The sequence below is a fragment of the Alosa pseudoharengus genome, unplaced genomic scaffold (genome assembly GCF_046254945.1).
Source record: "Alosa pseudoharengus isolate Yale_2024_CS ecotype anadromous, Long Island Sound unplaced genomic scaffold, YU_APseudo_1.1 YU_APseudo_1.1_scf_9, whole genome shotgun sequence".
NCBI lineage: Eukaryota > Metazoa > Chordata > Actinopteri > Clupeiformes > Clupeidae > Alosa > Alosa pseudoharengus.
Window position 1 is genome coordinate 29,201,578 of NW_027468881.1, and position 19,537 is coordinate 29,221,114.

General features: G+C 41.8%; 1 pseudogene; it reads left to right on the plus strand.

Annotated features, from left to right (window-relative positions):
* The window catches only part of LOC143115295 (uncharacterized), a 41,355-nt pseudogene extending 30,697 nt beyond the window's left edge, over window positions 1-10,658 (plus strand).
* The last annotated feature ends 8,879 nt before the right edge of the window (window positions 10,659-19,537 follow it).

Here is a 19,537-nt window from a genome sequence, read left to right on the forward strand (position 1 = left end):
AGAGTAATCATAGGTACGCACACACACACACACACACACACACACATGAACATATGAATATTACGGTATCCACCATAGACTGCATGATGTTTATGGTTTTTATTTGTCCTTCTACAATGCCTTTGGCGATTGTTAACAACATTTGGGAGAGATCTTTGATGGAGCACTATAGTTAGAATTTCTGTCAGCAAACTTCGACCATCTTCTTTCTACCTTTAACTTTTGTACTCTGACCCTGACAGGCCAGTTCAGGAAGTAAAGGAATGGCTGCAGAGTGGGGAGAGCCAGCTCAAGGTAAAGACGTAGACACAGACACACTTTTATGGAGAGAAATTCAGTCATCTCATCAAGTCTGACACACACACACACACATACTGTACACACAGCCTACATACACAGACATCTGATATGTGTGTTTTCCAGCAAATGAAGACTCCCAGCTCTCCTCTCCAGTCAGACCAGCTGAGACCAGCCGAGGAGACACTGTTCTGGTCAGAACCGCCGATCTCTACTAACATCCAGAGTTCGCTGGTCTCTTCTCAGGAGCCGAGTCCACTGCTGTCATCCGATGAAGAAAATCCACTGGTCCCGTCTAATGCTAAAAAACAGCTAGTCTTGTTTGATGGTGAGCCCTCTCAGTTGCTGGTCTGGACCGACTATCAGGATCCAGTCTCGGAGATTAAAGAGGAAGAGGGCAGTGATAGAGATGGAGATTACAGGCAATCTGGTAAGGAGTTGTAGGACACACACACACACACACACACACACACACACACACACACACACACACACACACACACACACACACACACACTCAGTCATACACAAGGACTTTCTGATGCTCTGGATTAAAAAAAAACTCTTCTCCCTTTTTGTTCCGTTGATTATGTACTTCATTGTCCTTTCTCTCTCACAGAAGGACTTTGTAGTTGAAAGTGGCATATATATGTAATAGAATTCTTCTTTTCTCGTCCTACAGTAGAGGGAACTGATCCTAGAACAGAACAGACCATTTCTTCAGTTGCAGACATTAAACCTGAACTGCTGCAGGTACTGAGTTTGGATTGCAGGTCATGGTATTTGTGGTGCACAGTATGTTAATTAAAGGTGGTATGTAGAGTTTTATTTTAATTTAAAACTATGAAAAATGACCTTGGGTTGGAAAAGAATGTGAAGAATCAACCGTCTTGACCTAATATCAAAAACGCCGAGTTGCTTTAGAATATATGCTTTCCAGATATCCAGTGAAGCTAGCATGCTCGGGGGCGCTATGGCACAACTGGCTACAGCGCCTGTATTCGGGTCCAAGTGCCCATGTAGTCTTAGCGTATTAGGGTTGAAGGTGGCAGTAAATAGAGCGAAAGCATATTTGGTATCATTTAAACAGTCATTTTATGTATATTAAGAATTTCAGGTGCCTACAATGCCAATCCTTACTGGAAAAAAATAGAGGGCTTTCTTTTGTACCACAATACAATACATACTGGGCTAAAATGATATGTCAGAACATCGTGGTATTTGGCAATATCTCTCAAGCTGGTTAGAGGATCGATCTTTATCAAACTTGGTATACTTACTCATTATAAGAGCTTGATGAACTGATTTGGTATTCACATTCACTGAGTTGCAAATTCACATTTACTCTGTAATTCCATTAGAGATTACTATGCACAGTACATGGCAAATTAGTTTTAGGTGTAGAGTGTGTGTTGTATGATTTCAGCCCTCCCCCCCCCCCTCTGTCTGTGTGTGAGTGAGTGAGAGAGATGAGCAGGATTTTAACAGACATAATGTGTGTGTGTGTGTTCATAAAGACTGTGGCTCTCCTGAAGAATGAACTAAGGGATGTTCAACAGTTTGAAAGCCAGCAGAGTAATCATAGGTACGCACACACACACACACACACACACACACACATGAACATATGAATATTACGGTATCCACCATAAACTGCATGATGTTTATGTTTTTTATTTGTCCTTCTACAATGCCTTTGGCGATAGTTTGGGAACATTTGGGAGAGATCTTTGATGGAGCAGTATAGTTAGAATTTCTGTCAGCAAACTTTGACCATCTTCTTTCTACCTTTAACCTTTGAACTCTGACGCTGACAGGCCAATTCAGGAAGTAAAGGAATGGCTGCAGAGCAGGGAGAGCCAGCTCAAGGTAGAGACGTAGTCACAGACACACTTTTATGGAGTGAAATTCAGTCATCTCATCAAGTCTGGCACATACACACACACACACACACACACACACACACAGCCTACATACACAGACATCTGATATGTGTGTTTTCCAGCAAATGAAGACTCCCAGCTCTCCTCTCCAGTCAGACCAGCTGAGACCAGCCGAGGAGACACTGTTCTGGTCAGAACCGCCGATCTCTACTAACATCCAGAGTTCGCTGGTCTCTTCTCAGGAGCCGAGTCCACTGCTGTCATCCGATGAAGAAAATCCACTGGTCCCGTCTAATGCTAAAAGTCAGCTAGTCTTGTTTGATGGTCAGCCCTCTCAGTTGCTGGTCTGGACCGACTATCAGGATCCAGTCTCGGAGATTAAAGAGGAAGAGGGCAGTGATAGAGATGGAGATTACAGGCAATCTGGTAAGGAGTTGTAGGACACACACACACACACACACACACACACACACACACACACACACACACACTCAGTCATACACAAGGACTTTCTGATGTTCTGGATTAAAAAAAACCTCTTCTCCCTTTTTGTTCCGTTGATTATGTACTTCATTGTCCTTTCTCTCTCACAGAAGGACTTTGTAGTTGAAAGTGGCATATATATGTAATAGAATTCTTCTTTTCTCGTCCTACAGTAGAGGGAACTGATCCTAGAACAGAACAGACCATTTCTTCAGCTGCAGACATTAAACCTGAACTGCTGCAGGTACTGAGTTTGGATTGCAGGTCATGGTATTTGTGGTGCACAGTATGTTAATTAAAGGTGCTATGTAGAGTTTTATTTTAATTTAAAACTATGAAAAATGACCTTGGGTAGGAAAAGAATGTGAAGAATCAACCGTCTTAACCTAATATCAAAAAACGCCGAGATGCTTTAGAATATATGCTGTCCAGATATCCAGTGAAGCTAGCATGCTCGGGGGCGCTATGGCACAACTGGCTACAGCGCCTGTATTCGGGTCCAAGTGCCCATGTAATCAGCAAATTAGGGTTGAAGGTGGCAGTAAATAGAGCGAAAGCATATTTGGTATCATTTAAACAGTCATTTTATGTATATTAAGAATTTCAGGTGCCTACAATGCCAATCCTTACTGGAAAAAATAGAGGGCTTTCTTTTGTACCACAATACAATACATACTGGGCCAAAATGATATGTCAGAACATCGTGATATTTGGCAATATCTCTCAAGCTGGTTAGAGGATCTTTATCAAACTTGGTATACTTACTCATTATAAGAGCTTGATGAACTGATTTGGTATTAAGGTCTTGAGGTCAAATGCCAAGGTCACATGAGGTTATACGCGAAAATATAAGTATAAGTAAGTATATATACTCTATTGATCTCGTGAGAGATATTTGGTCTCTGCATTTATCCATGAATTAGTGAAACACACACAGCACACAGTGAACACACAGTGAGGTGAAGCACACCTTAACCGGCAGCAGTGAGCTGCCTGCTACAACAACGCTCGGGGAGCAGTGAGGGTTAGGTGGCTTGCTCAAGGGCACTTCAGCCATGGATGTGGGCATAGGAGAGCAGTGCCCAACCACTTTCCCCGCCCACATTTTTCCTACTCGTCGGGGATCGAACTGGCACCCCTTCGGATACAAGACCGAAGCCCTAACCAACGGCTTGGTGTGAAATCTCCCATCCAGATTAAAGGATCTTCTTGAAACTAATACAGTTAATAAAGTCTACATGCACTGATTAGGTACTAAAGGTAATGGGGTCAAAGGTAAAGGTAAAATTATTTCAAAGTTATATGAGGCTATAGCAGGAGGGTAGGACATGTCAAAACCCATGTTAGATCTTATCTTTAGGTTATATGCTTTCAGAAAATATATGGTTTGGGTGGTTGAACCAGTTTTCTCTCAATGGCACAGATCCAAAGATATCAGCTATATGCCCGATTTACTCATACCCTATGTATTATGAATGGGCAGCAAAGTAAAACTGGACTGTGGCTGTACTTGATGCTTACAGTAATACCTTATACTCAATACTTGACCAATGGCTGTAACCCTACCTCAACCTATTCTTGCACTGATATAGTTTTTTTATATTACCTTGTCTACATTATTCTCTTATATGTCCCTATTTATTTTATGCTGGTCTCTAGACGTTATCCTTGCACTGTTGGACTTACTTATTTGTACCATCACCGTGACACTCACTCTCATAGAGCACCATACAATGCCAGCATCCATACCAATGGATGCCTTGTCTTAGCTGAATTACTAAAGCTAAGCAGGTGTGGGCCTGGTTAGTACTTGAATGGGAGACCTCCTTGGAAAACTGGGTTGCTGCTGGAAGTGGTGTTGGTGGGTGGCCAGTAGGTGGCACTCTTCCCTCTGGCCAAAAAATATCTATCCCAATGCCCCAGTGCTGTGACGGGGACACTGCACTGTAGGAGATGCCGTCCTTCGGATGAGACGTTAAACCGAGGTCCTGACTCACTGTGGTCATTAAAGATCCCATGGCACTTATCGTAAAGAGTAGGGGGTTCCCCGGTGTCCTGGCTAAATTCCCAATCTGGCTCATTCAATCTGGCCCCCTAATCATCCCCCACTGTAATTGGGTCATTCACTCCCTCACTCTCCACCTCAAGCTGGTGTGTGGTGAGCGTTCTGGCCCATAATGGCTGCCGTGCATCACCCAGGTGGGTGCTACACATTGGTGGTGGTTACTAGTGAGGACCCCTTACCCCCTCCCCCCTCATTGTAAAGCGACCTTGGGTACCATGAAAGGCGCTATATAAGTCCAAGGTATTATTATTATTATTATTGAATTACAGGCTCAGTCCCTGCCCTGTCATGCTTGATCATCCTTAAGCACACTATGTTGATATTTGATTTAGTTTATATAGTACATTTAGTATTTTAGTATCATGTTTATCTTCTACTGTCTCTATTGTACAGTGGAGTTTTTTATATGTATATTACTTTTTCTGCTGTAAGTGCATGTTGTGTGTGATGTCTGTATGCTACTGAGACCTTGAATTTCCCCCTGGGGATCAATACAGTATCTATCTATCTATCTCTCTATCTAAAGGGGAGAGATGAGCAGGATTTTAACAGACATAATGTGTGTTTGTGTGTTGTGTTCATAAAGACTGTGGCTCTTCTGAAGAATGAACTAAGGGATGTTCAACAGTTTGAAAGCCAGCAGAGTAATCATAGGTACGCACACACACACACACACACACACACATGAACATATGAATATTACGGTATCCACCATAAACTGCATGATGTTTATGTTTTTTATTTGTCCTTCTACAATGCCTTTGGCGATAGTTTGGGAACATTTGGGAGAGATCTTTGATGGAGCAGTATAGTTAGAATTTCTGTCAGCTAACTTTGACCATCTTCTTTCTACCTTTAACCTTTGAACTCTGACCCTGATAGGCCAGTTCAGGAAGTAAAGGAATGGCTGCAGGGTGGGGAGAGCCAGCTCAAGGTAGAGACGTAGACACAGACACACTTTTATGGAGATAAATTCAGTCATCTCATCAAGTCTGACACACACACATACACATACTGTACACACAGCCTACATACACAGACATCTGATATGTGTGTTTTCCAGCAAATGAAGACTCCCAGCTCTCCTCTCCAGTCAGACCAGCTGAGACCAGCTGAGGAGACACTGTTCTGGTCAGAACCGCTGATCTCTACTAACATCCAGAGTTCGCTGGTCTCTTCTCAGGAGCCGAGTCCACTGCTGTCATCCAATGAAGAAAATCCACTGGTCCCGTCTAATGCTAAAAGTCAGCTAGTCTTGTTTGATGGTCAGCCATCTCAGTTGCTGGTCTGGTCCGACTATCAGGATCCAGTATCGAGGATTAAAAAGGAAGAGGGCAGTGATAGAGATGGAGATTATAGGCAATCTGGTAAGGAGTTGTAGGACACACATGCACACACACACACACATACACTCAGAGTTTCTGATGTTCTGGATTAAAAAAAACCTCTTCTCCCTTTTTGTTTTGTTGATTATGTACCTCATTGTCCTTTCTCTCTCACAGAAGGACCTTGTAGTTGAAAGTGGCATATATATGTAATAGAATTCTTCTTTTCTCTTCCTACAGTAGAGGGAACTGATCCTAGAACAGAACAGACCATTTCTTCAGCTGCAGACATTAAACCTGAACTGCTGCAGGTACTGAGTTTGGATTGCAGGTCATGGTATTTGTGTTGCACAGTATGTTAATTAAAGGTGCTATGTAGAGTTTTATTTGAATTTAAAACATACAAAAAATTACCTTGGGTAGGAAAAGAATGTGAAGAATCAACCGTCTTGACCTAATATCAAAAACGCTGAGATGCTTTAGAATATATGCTGTCCAGATATCCAGTGAAGCTACAGTAGCACGCTCGGGGGCGCTAGGGCACAACTGGCTACAGCGCCTGTATTCAGGTCCAAGTGCCCATGTAGTCTGAGGGAATTAGGGTTGAAGGTGGCAGTAAATAGAGCGAAAGCATATTTGGTATCATTTCAACTGTTATTTTATGTATATTAAGAATATCAGGTGCCTACAATGCCAATCCTTACCTGAGAAAAAAGAGGGTTTTCTTTTGTGCCACAATACAATACAATACATACTGGGCCAAAATGATATGTTAAAACATCATGATATTAGGCAATATCTCCCAAGCTGGTTAGAGGATCTTTATCAAACTTGATATATTTACTCATTATAAGAGCTTGATGAACTGATTAGGTATTTAAGGTCTTGAGGTCAAAGGCCAAGGTCACATGAGGTTATACTCGAAAAATATAGTGTTGGTGTGAAATCTCCCAACCAGATTAAAGGATCTTCATGAAACTAATACAGTTAAAGGTGACAGAATGATTGAACGGGGTATTTATTCTTGTTCTGTGATGTGACATATACATGGATTTCTATGCAACGTCACAAAAACATGCGTGCGCAACTAAGAGGCAGAAAGCACCATAGAACAGCTATAGCAGTGCTCTCCATGAAAAGAATAAAATGAGTTTTTGTGCTGAAAACTGCACCAACTCAAAATCACAATGGTTAGAGAATATTCAATATTCCTAACGGAATGCATGTCTTCGCCAAAATACGATGTTATATTAATAATGCAAATGAACGGCAATCTCTGAATTATAGTCTGAAATGAGATGTTATTATTATTGAGACAACAGGGCTATACAAAAAAAATCCGATTGTAGCTTACAGTAGCCGACCATTAGGTTAAGTTTATAACGTTGTGGACGGCCACCAAGCATCTTCTGCCCCACGGCTGCGTGTGCATCTAGTTTTGTTGGTAAACGGGAAACCTGTCTATATTTGGTTGGGTCTGTAATGCCTTTTGAAGCTTCCTAAAAACCTCGCTCAGAAAGCTATGTTAGGGTGGGGGATTTTCAATGCGTGGTTTTGCGCCTATTTGGCGTCCTTTTGGGCTGAACTAGCAACCCTATTACGAAATGCAAGCACTTGACGCTGATTGGCTGCCTTTGCTGCCACTCAAAAGAATGTAACTTGGTGTTTTTATGAATTTTAATTCTGGTGTGGTGAAATGGCAGGGTTAATGTAAGCTAAACAAATACTGTAGGCTTGGCACCAAGAATGACCGATAAGGACTTGAAGCCTGGAGTGACTGGTCAGCAAGGTTAGAGGTCAGAAGAAGTAAATAGCATAAAGCCTCAGCTACCTATGTCTACCCTAATTTGGTTAAGAAGAATTTGGTCTTCTATTCTGAGTTCACACAAACAAGTGACGATTACTTGACAGGGGTATAAGAGCCATTATGTCAGAATGTCAGAATCAGCTTACTTCATGAACTAATGCTCACGACGCAGTCCGGATTGCACTAAAGCTACACATCTTAAAGTATTCTTTCACTTTGTCTAAATTATTTAACTATTCATTATTTAATAGTTTTAATCAGTGGATTGGAATTCCACACGACACGCTCAAGACAACTAGCCTGGAAAATCCAGACCCTGGTAATCTAGAAAGATTAAGGGTTTGGCCATGAACAATGTAATGGCCCAACTCGAGGGGCGGCACCAAGCATGCATTTAAAAATCTCACTGCACGCAATTGGATAACACTGGACCAATGTTTACTCTGAATGATTCCGGACTTTGACGCAATTGGATAACACTGCAAACCATTACTGACCTCCAACGTTGCAGCGCTGTCGTCATCAGTTTAGCTCGCCTCTGGCCCGCCTATATCAGATACGCCAATTTGATTGGTTCCACGGGATGCAAGGGGTAAAAGTAAAGTGCATCATTGCTCATTGCCAGAGTGTCTCACAGAGACAATTCCATTGTGCTCTCGCGAGAACTCTGGATTTCCAGGGTACAAGACAACTAGAATCCTACAGAATTCCACTTAGCTTTTTTAAACTCAGCCCATATCATCAGACATGCTAACTGCAAACTGTTATTGAGGTCAATTAAGGTCAGACATGTTAAAGCTAATAAAACAGTTAAACCATCATCAGATGACAAGTAGAAAAATAATGCATTTAATTTTAGGAACATTCAAAACAAATTTAACACTGTGGTTTGCCTTTTGTATTTGTCATTTCACACTTGAACTTTAGGGACAAGAGAAGTCCAACATGGCTCCAGTCCTGTGTTCCAAAACAGATCTGTCCCCTTCAGACCAACAAGCTCTGGTCCAGTTAAGGACTGTATCCGTGGTGCTGGTGGACTGTTGTAGAACGCTGGGCCAGCAAAAGTCAGACAACAGCAACAGAAAGCAGCCCAACACTCGTAAGATCTCTCTCTCTCCCTTCAGTCACTCACTCTGACATGAGATTATATACAAAACTGACATAAAATTATATACAAAATCTATAGCATGTCATTGTAAAAGTAAATAAATCAAAGGGCCACACAACACAACGTTCCATGCTGGATTTGGCTTGCAGGGTAACATTTGAGACCCCTGGTCTAAATAACTAGCTGGTTAAACCAGATTTATTCTCTTCATGAAGAGAGTCTGGCCTCTCATATTTGGGAATCATTTTCAACTCTAGCATCGTAATGGCTGTAGTCTTTACGTCAACTTTGAAATCATTGGTCATTCTTATGGCCATGCTTGATATTCAGAGCATGTTGAATGGTATTGTCATGTTGTCATTCATATTGTTGACACAAAAAATCCCATGAATACCGTATGTTTTAATTCCATATTGCCCACACCTACTCTTATAACATGAATAAAACTGTTCATGTTTTATGTGCTGTACATACGTGTGTGTTCTCATATATATGTGTATATATATATATGTGTGTGTGTGTGTTTGTGTTTTAGCAGAAGCATCATCCTCGGAGACCCCAGCATTTCCCTCCATGTCACATACAGAGACAGAGAAATCCAAAAAACACTCCTGTTCTGTGTGTGGTAGAAAGTTCCACTTCCGGTCTCAGCTCAGGAAACATCATCATGTCCACACAGGTAGGAGGCCACACTACTGCTCCTTGTGTGGTAGGAGATTCACTTCACTTAGCGATCTCAAAGCGCATCAGCGCACTCACACAGGAGAGAGGCCATATTACTGCATCCACTGTGGCAAGCAGTTTAGATATTTGGTAATACTCAAAAAACACACAAGGATTCACACAGATGAGAGGCCGTACTGCTGTGAACAGTGTGGCAAGAGCTTCACTCGAAGGTACAGTCTCAAAACACACCAGCGCACTCATACTGGAGAGAGGCCATTCCTGTGCATTGACCGTGGTAAGAAGTTTACCTTTAAAAGAGATCTCAAAAAACACCAGCGCACTCACACTGGAGAAAGGCCGTACCACTGCGATCAGTGTGGCAAGAGCTTCACTCGAGGGGACAGTCTCAAAAGACACCAGCGCACTCACACTGGAGAGAGGCCATTCCTGTGCATTGACTGTGGTAAGAAGTTTACCTTAAAAAGATATCTCAAAAAACACCAGCGCACTCACACTGGAGAGAGGCCGTACCACTGTGATCAGTGTGGCAAGAGCTTCACTCGAGGGGACAGTCTCAAAACACACCAGCGGTTTCACACAGGAGAGAGGCCATTCTGTTGCAATCAGTGTGGCAAGAGCTTCACTCATAGGTACTATCTCAAAATGCACCAGCGCATTCACACAGGAACAGAGCCATTCCAGTGCACTGACTGTAGTCAGAGGTTTACTTACAAGTGAGATCTCAAAAGGCATCAGCGGATTCACACGGGAGAAAGGCCTTACTCATGCCCCCAGTGTGGCAAGAGTTTTGTGCGACGAGCCCATCTGAAAGTCCATCAGCGCATACACACATGAGAGAAGTTTACCTGTAAAGGAGATCTCAGAAAACACTTGCACATTCACACAGGAGAGAGGCTGGACAGAATATGTAGACTTGCCCTGAGATATTCTATTTCAAGTTCTGTGTTCCAGTTTCAACAGTTATGTTTCTCCATGTGTGTAGTGTGATGTTTCTATTAAAAGATGTGTATGAATGTATTGGGAGTTATTGCGTATTTCATGCCAATGCATTATTCCTCTGTAGGTGTGGTAGCATGTATGAATTTTGTGGAGAGTTTTGCCCATTGGTGAATGTGTGTCATATGTTTGTGTTATAGTATCCCAGAAATTCTGAACCCAGATCTGAGCCTTGACATTGGGAGTCTATTCATTTAGCTTTGGGACACATACACATGAAGCTATTTATTTAGCATAGGAATTCTTTTCCGAGCCAACAGCCAGACATCATATTGACATCTGGCCTGATGAACATGGCCAAGGAGAGAGGGGGCCCTAATTGCAGTGCTGTGCAAAGTCAGTCTATGAGCAAAGTTCTTGTAAATGAACCAACGGCATTACGTTTGTATTTAGAATCTTTGTCATGGTATTACATTTGCAAATAGATATTGCTTAGTTATTAAGCAGGCTTCAGTTAGACTGGCCAGCATTTAAAGTATAGCGCCCACAGTGTCACTCACAGCAATCAGGATTGTACTCCATCGTTTTGGATGGTACCTTGGAATTTCTTTGGTATGTTATCTGGCCGTACCCCAGCAACATTGTGGCCTTGACCAGAGAGAGTCTACCATGGTGAAACAACATGTGCACTGAGCATGTCATGTCTATGTAGTACAGTTGCCTGTTGGCATACAATACATGCTTTTCTTTTCCCCTATTTCTATTTGTATATTATATGTACAACAAGTATGTATTTTCTGTACAACAAGGTGTGTGTAAATTGGGAGTCACTGGGTATTTCAGTGTTCAAGGTTATACAGTGGTATATTCTGATGGGGTGTGTTTGTATGATATGGGTTTTTTGGTACTCACTTTTTATTTGGTGGGTAACAACATATATGAAAGGCATTGTTACAATACAGATACACAAACCAAAACATACCTCCCACCGCTACCACATGGGATACAACACAACTATCAGTGTAGCACAGTCAGTATAGAACAGTCCACTTAGTTTCTCTCCAGTAAAATGTCTTGAACTCTGGCAATTCCATTTCTCCAAGTTTGCATATTCCGTGGAGTAGCGCCATTAATCTTGGCAGAAGAAAGTTCAAGATAAATAATCTCTAAGAATGTATTCAGCCAATGCTTATGGGCTAAGTTGTGGGGTGGAACCCAAAATTGAATAATGATCTTTGTAGACCTTTCATTCATGCATTCAAGTTTAGATTCATCATTGAGAAGGTGTAAAACAGGATCCATAGGAAGCTGAATATCAATGAGATCAGACAATGAATGTAACACCTTATTCCAAAAATCATAAATCTTAGGGCAGTCCCACATTATATGCATAAAAGTCCCCAAAGCATTTTGTGAGCACAAAGCACAAAATGGATGTGGAGTGTCTGACTTTAGCAGTAAGATAAGCTCTATGAGATATCTTCATATGAATAGACTGATGATTAGGGTTTTGAGAGGAAGTGTGATATGGGTTTACTCATTTATATAACCTATTGATGATGCACAAGGTAATTTTTTGACCAATGCTGCTGGGCAATGTCCTGAGATTTGTTGTCTTGGCACATTCACATTAATGTTGGGCAACATTTTTTTAATTAATTAGAGTTAGAGAATTATCAGTAGGCAAATTATCACCAGTAAGATATCATGATCATACAACAAAAAAATAAACCAGAGGGAACATGTTGCTCAGAAATTTGCTAAAGAAAATCCCCCAAAAGTTCCCCCATGTATCACCTTAAGAATGCATAGCCTACACTAGCACAGAGGGGAAACCATATGCACAGGTCACACACAGACTTGTAATCATTAGAAGACGCACAACAACAACATTAATGAACATTTTGTGTAATAATTCACGGCAAATTAATAAACTGAATATGGTGGTCCAAGAGCCATGCACCAGTAATGACAGCATAGGATGACAGTCAGGTACGAAGCACTGCACCATGTTGAAATAAACGTGTAAAATACACAATGATAAATATAAAATTAAATATCAAAACACTATTATTTACACGATTACTCCTGAAATAACTGCTATTAACTGCACATTCACTATATAAAAATCACTGTTTGGAGGAAAGGGTTCGCGTGCTGTCGTCAGTTGGAAATTGTTCAAATGGCAATTTGCGTCGGTTCGTCCTTGCTTATATTATTCAGTGAGGCGCAGTGGTTTATGGGATGAGTAGTTCCTTCACTCGGAAATTAAAATATGTACACAGTGTTGTACCTTTGACTTTTTTTATTTCCTCTTCGTTTTTTCACTCGAAATGATATGTTGTATGCTTATGAGTTATGCCGTAGCTGGTTAGCCTAAGACATGCTGTTAATCTCTTTAGATACGGATTTTTTCAAAACGTCAATGGGACAAATGAATGGGAATCTTACTTCCGGCACCTAACCGCATTTCGGCTGTGGGCGGGACTGTGATGCTCTATGCTGTGTAAATTGACCTCAATGTTGCTAGCTCTATGTAATCTATGTAATGACGTGTTACGTGAAATCGCGCATGGATTGGATGTCTCCGTCCTGCAGGCTGTAGCAGAGCTCTCTCAACTCCGCTGTCATGTGTGTACTTAATAAACAAACGTCTCCTTGATGTCCCCGGTATAACGTTATTGTCGGGCCCACACAAGGACGTCCTTAGGATGTCTTTGAAATGACCAAATGCAAATGTCATCCGAGGGACCTGACGGTGACGTCCCCAGAAAGTCCTGCACCAGACGTCGCGCAATAACCAAAGGATAACTTGCTCCAGACGTCAATAAAGTCACCGGAACGTCCGCTAGAGAACATGACGTTGGGGACCAATCGGGACGTAGTGAATGGCCGCATAAGATCCGGGGGACATCCCGTGTTTGTCGGGAAGTGTTATGCAATTTGGTGTTGATGTTGTAGCCTAGGCCTACGGTCAAACAAAGGCGGTGTAACGTTTAGGTCCTTTGACTATTTCATTAATGTCATTAGGACTGGCTATTTTATGCCTCAGAAGACCATATTGGTAGGCCTACTTATTTGTAGTATCATATTGGATATGAAATTATCTGCTCTGCAATGTGTATGATTTTGATTGTTGTTAGCCTATAGTCTATAGCCTGTGCAAGATTTATTGTATACCCAGACAAATATCTGTAATAAACTATACTCTATGTTATCACTTCGTATGTTTCCATTGGTGTTCCTTGCCCATATTGTGTTTGTGTAAATTTAGCAAGTATACTAGAAGACCATATGGCCACAAGCCTGTGTCATAACAAAAATATATATATAGACATCATCAGCACAGTTATTTTGGGACATAATCTATAGCAATTACTACAAATGAAGCTGTAAACACACAAAAGGTTGTGAAATTATTTATTAGGCTACTCGGGCCGTTTGCAACCAGGGCAAATAAAAAGTCCTTTAGTGTCTGGCCAGTTCACACATTCGCAATGGTACCAACCCTGGCAGCCATCACATTGTATCTTGAAGACAAAAAACATAGGATTCACATCAGTATTAACTCAAGACGTTATATACATTAAAAAAGAATCTTATGTACATATCATACCCAAGTATCCACAGACTCTTGTGTACAAGGATAAGTGTCTCCACATAGTAAACATAATTCACCAAGGTCTTCCAAGGTCTTTCAGGTAAGTTTAGTATAAGTATATAAGTAGGCTATATATACTAGGGCTGTAACGATATACGATTCGAAACCGAAATCGCGACATTCATATATACTGTGTCGCGGCGTGAAAAGGCAGAATCGTGACACACCCTTTCTAGTGTTTCACGCAGTGCTTTGCATAGGCAGCCGCAAAAGCAACCCACAGCTCCCGCTTTACTTATCGGTAGCCTACGTTGTCCAAAAACAAACAAATAAATAAATAAATAATAATTTCATACCTCTCCTTGCTTTCATTGTAGACTATGTGTGCAACTTTACCAAACAGTATAGAGTAAACCCCCTCTCCTTGCCCCGCTCTCTCTCGCGCTCCCTCCCTCTCACTCTCCCTCCCTCTCCTGCTCAATGAACACGCGCGACTTAAATAAAACATTCAATCGTGAAAGCAAGGACGCATAGACGACTAGCTAAATTACTATTAAATCCGCTTAGCATCATTAGCATGCTGCACATATTTGTTTAAAACTCTTGCATTGAAGTTGACTGATCATCTCAATACCAACGTTTCCCAAAAGTGCCTGTCCCAAGGAGAACAAGTATTACCTTGAAACTTAAACACACATGGGGAAACTGAACAGTCCAATCTGTAGACTATGATAGGCTAAGCTAGCCAACTATGCTACTTTGTTTACAATATTTCCAGGCTTCAACCAGACAGCTGAATTAAAGAGGTAGAGTTGTAATAAAAAATAGTAGGCCTAGGCTATAGGCTAATCTGCATAAAGTGTGCTGTCATAAATATCAGTCATTCAGAAAAATATTTTTTATATCAGGATATAAAATAATAGATATATTATATTGTAATCCTCTGGTGTTGTAATCTAAAGGAGGCTATTAAAATGTTATTTAATAAAATGTCTAGCCCCCCCCCCCCCCCCAAAAAAAAACAAAAAGGAAAAAAAAAACAAATCGAGATTCCTATCGAACCGTGGGTCAAAAATCGTGATACAAACCGAATCGTAAGGTTGGTGTATCGTTACAGCCCTAATATATACTTTTTTGATCCCGTGAGGGAAATTTGGGAAATTTAACCCAATCGGTGAATTAGTGAAACACAAACAGCAAACACTAATCCCGGCGCAGTGAGCTGCCTGCTACAACAGCGGTGCTCGGGGAGCAGTGAGGGGTTAGGTGCCTTGCTCAAGGGCACTTCAGCCGCGGCCCACTGGTCGGGGCTCGAACCGGCAACCCTCCGGTTACAAGTCCAGAGTGCTAACCAGTGGGCCACGGCTGCCCAAGTTTGTCTGAAATACCTGATTTTTCCAGGAGGTATAGACCCAACTTTTTTCTGAGATTGGCCACATCCCTCTGGGTGCAGGGGAACTCTAAATCTCCCCCTGTTACGACTGCCTCTGCAAACTGAGCCATAAACATTCAATTCAGCAATGCTCTTTACATTACGCTTACAGATACTATTAACAATTAACAAAACATTTGAATATGTCAACACATTTACTTTACACACAAACATACCACATGACGTGCCATCAGGCTGGAGGCTGTGGGGTAGGGTTGAGCATCTCCACCTACCTCTGATGCCTTTACTGGCAATGAAATTCCTTTAAGAGCGAGAAGTCATGAACATAGGATATGTTGACATTCAAAGCAGCATTTGATTTTATCCATGTGTGATTTTACTCACCGTACAGCATTCCTGCAGTGTCCGAGTTTTTTTGTGCTCACACCACAAGAGTTAAAATACAAAAATGTTTGTGGGTATATAACCTGTAAAGGTAAGTAAGGGAATCAGGACTGTGCAGTGTTTTAAATGACATTGTTTTAAAAATGAGTGATACTGACCACAAGAGTCCAGTGATCTCCTTTATTCACTGCACCCATTATGAGGTCATACACCTCTGGATCAAACTACAGTGCAGAGACAATATGTTTTGCATTATGAGATTGAAAAGAAAACCCTTTGTGATTTTATCTAGAGCATAATGAGTATGAACCTTTTTCATTTTGCTGCCTTTTCCTTCCCAAATGTTTGTCATTTGAAAAGTGTCTATGGCAAATGCTTTTGTTGATGACCCTGCAGCCAGGCTCCATAAATATCCATTGATTACCATCATACATATTGCAAGGAATATGATCACAAAATAGGTTATATTATTAAGACAGGCATTGATAGAAATATACTGATAATATCAAAGAGAACCTCGCTCTCAAGTTTCTTTCCTGGTTTCAGATTTTCCAGGTCCCAGGTAAAAATCTTGTATGGGCCTATTTTGCTGCAGAGCTTGCCCATCCTCCTTTCCCAAATATTTTCCAGCACTGTGAGAAACGGGGATAATATTGCAGTGATTATGCATTTCATATACAAAAATCTAAATTGACATGTATACAGTATAGAGACCTGCAGCAGCAGGAGAAGCAGGGCTCTTAGCAGGAGCAGGAGCAGGAACAGGGCCCTCAGCAGGAGCAGGAACAGGGCTCTCAGCAGGAGCAGGGGCAGGAACAGGGCTCTCAGCAGCAGCAGGGCTCTCAGCAGGGGCAGGAGCAGCAGCAGGAACAGGGCTTTCAGCAGCAGGATGGTTGTAAGGTGTATGGATGACAGGGGAAGGTGGCTGGGTCATGTCTGGGTTGTCCATGTAGGGAGCTGTACAGGGGGAATTTTTTGGTTCCTAAAATGAATTAAATGGTCGATGTTGATTTTGGGAAAGACTGTACCCCTGTCATCTATTAAGTCGACACTTTTTCCATCTGCCTTCACAACTGTGTATGGCCCTAGAAAATTAGAGTCCAACTTGCCACCCTTCCTCTGCTGGCTTCTGATATTCTGCCTCAGCACCTTGTCACCTACTTGTATGGCCATATGTGTGCCCTGCTGCTGCTTCCTTTTTCGGATTTTATCCCTCACTTTTGCTGCATTAGCTTGCCAAATTGTAAATATGTCATCCTGCCTCTGGATGGCATAAAAAAAAACAATTCTTCGGCCACCAGGTCCTCAATGGAGTCATCAACCTGTAAAAGAGTAAGGTTGCATGTCAATTGTAATGATAGGAACTGTATGTAACAACATTTAGTAGCTCTTTATTTGTGAAAATCTCATAACTGTGTGGTATTCCACTGGGATACCTAGCTTCTCTCCCAAACAATAAATAATAGGGCGATTCAAGATAATCTGCCCATGTCTCCGGCCTATTTTTGACAAGTTTGCTGAGGCATCTGCAGAAGAATAATACACATGATTTATTTTTATCATGCCTGCTCAGTCATTATTATCTAAATCATTATTTAATTTGGTATGGTTTACCTCTGGATGGTGTCATTGAGTTTTTCCACCAAACCATTGCAGTCCATGCAAAAATACTTTAAAAACAATTATTTAATAAATATTTCAGGAAAATATAAGTTAATAAAATTAATTTTATATTTCAGTAGGCAATTCAATTTCATTATCCTAAAAACCCAGAGTCCCCCCCATACCAGGATGGTTCGACCCAACCTGTCACATGCCACCCGCCATCACAGGGGGCAGCCGTGGCCTACTGGTTAGTACTTCAGACTTGTAACCGGAGGGTTGCCGGTTTGAACCCCGACCAGTAGGCACAGCTGAAGTGCCCTTGAGCAAGGCACCTAACCCCTCAATGCTCCCCGAGCGCCGCTGTTGATGCAGGCAGCTCACTGCGCCGGGATTAGTGTGTGCTTCACCTCACTGTGTGTACACTGTGTGCTGTGTGTGTTTCACTAATTCACGGATTGGGATAAATGCAGAGACCAAATTTCCCTCACGGGATCAAAAAAGTATATATACTTATACTTATACTCACCTGTCAATCACTGTCAAAACTAATTTGCGCTGGTTGGGGGTACTTGGCTGAAAAAATATTTCACAGGGGGTACATCACTGAAAAAAGGTTGAGAACCACTGGGCATACAAAAAACCGTGAGAGGGTGAGTGTAAGGGAGGTCTATTGGAGAGCCCAAGCCTCAGGAGGACCTGTGGCAACAAGCATCGGTGAGTTGTCAACCGTACAGGGAAACTGTATGCAATCTCAAAAGCAGTTTCACCTGTAAGAGGTTTGGAGTGGTGTGTGTGTGTGTGTGTGCACTTGTGTGTCTGTGTGTATGTATGCATGTGCCTGTATGCGTGCGTATGTATGTGTGTGTGTGTGCGTGTAATTGTCAGTTTATGTGTGTGCTTGTGTGTGCATGTTTTGTGTGTGTGTATTCATGCATGCATGAGTGTGTGTGTGTGTGTGTGTGCGCGTGTGTGTACGTTTGTGTGTGTGTGTGCATGTTTTGTATGTGTGTTTGTGTGTGTGTGTGCATGTTTTGTGTGTGTGTGTGTGCATGTTTTGTATGTGTGTGTGTGTGTGTGCATGTTTTGTGTGTGTGTGTGTTTACTGTCCTGTGGGGCTCTTCACTGAGCCCACTAGATAGTCTCTTCAAGCAGCAAGCAGTTTACACACACACACAGGCCTGCTCTACAGCTTCTGTCCCTCCATTCTCCTCACACTGTTGCAGTCACATATATAGTCATATCAATATCCTGCATCCTGTTTGTATAAAACCCCTCGAATTGTGAAATCAGACACAAGTGCTGCACCAGCCGTAATATCTTTATGTAAACGATTATTACCTGTATGTAATATTTCCATAAATGATTAAACACATTGATAGCTTTCATGTAACCAGAAACACAACTGCTCTCTCATTAGGAGACACCTGGAGAAGCCCTGTGCAAACAGCACTGACCTGACGGCCATGAACACGATGGAGGGGTGTGGTCCTGTGCTTGGCTGTAAAAAACAGTGTGGAGTCCACCTCCCATCCACGCTGAGTTTAGACTGTGTGTGTGTGTATGTGTGTGTGTGTGTGTGTGTGTGGGTGGGTGGGTGGCTGTGTTGTGCCTGGGTGAATAAATAAACAGTGTTCACCTCTCATCTACTCAGACTCATCAGCACAGAGCTTAGTACCTGATTTAACCACCAGGGGGCTCTCTCGCTCAGGTTTTAAACACTCATCCATCTACACACTTCGCCATGGTACGAGTCCTCTAAGGTTGAGACAAGTCCTACCAGGTGGTCAAAAGTTATCTGATCAGATGTCGCCCATTGGATTGGATCAAGATTTGAAGGGTTGTAGTAAGTCTTGTTCAAAACTTTTTGGAAGGATTGGGATTCATTTGAATAATAATAAAAAAAAATCTGGATTATTCTGATCCCAGTAGAAGGGCGGATTTCAGGCATAAAATACAATGTAAA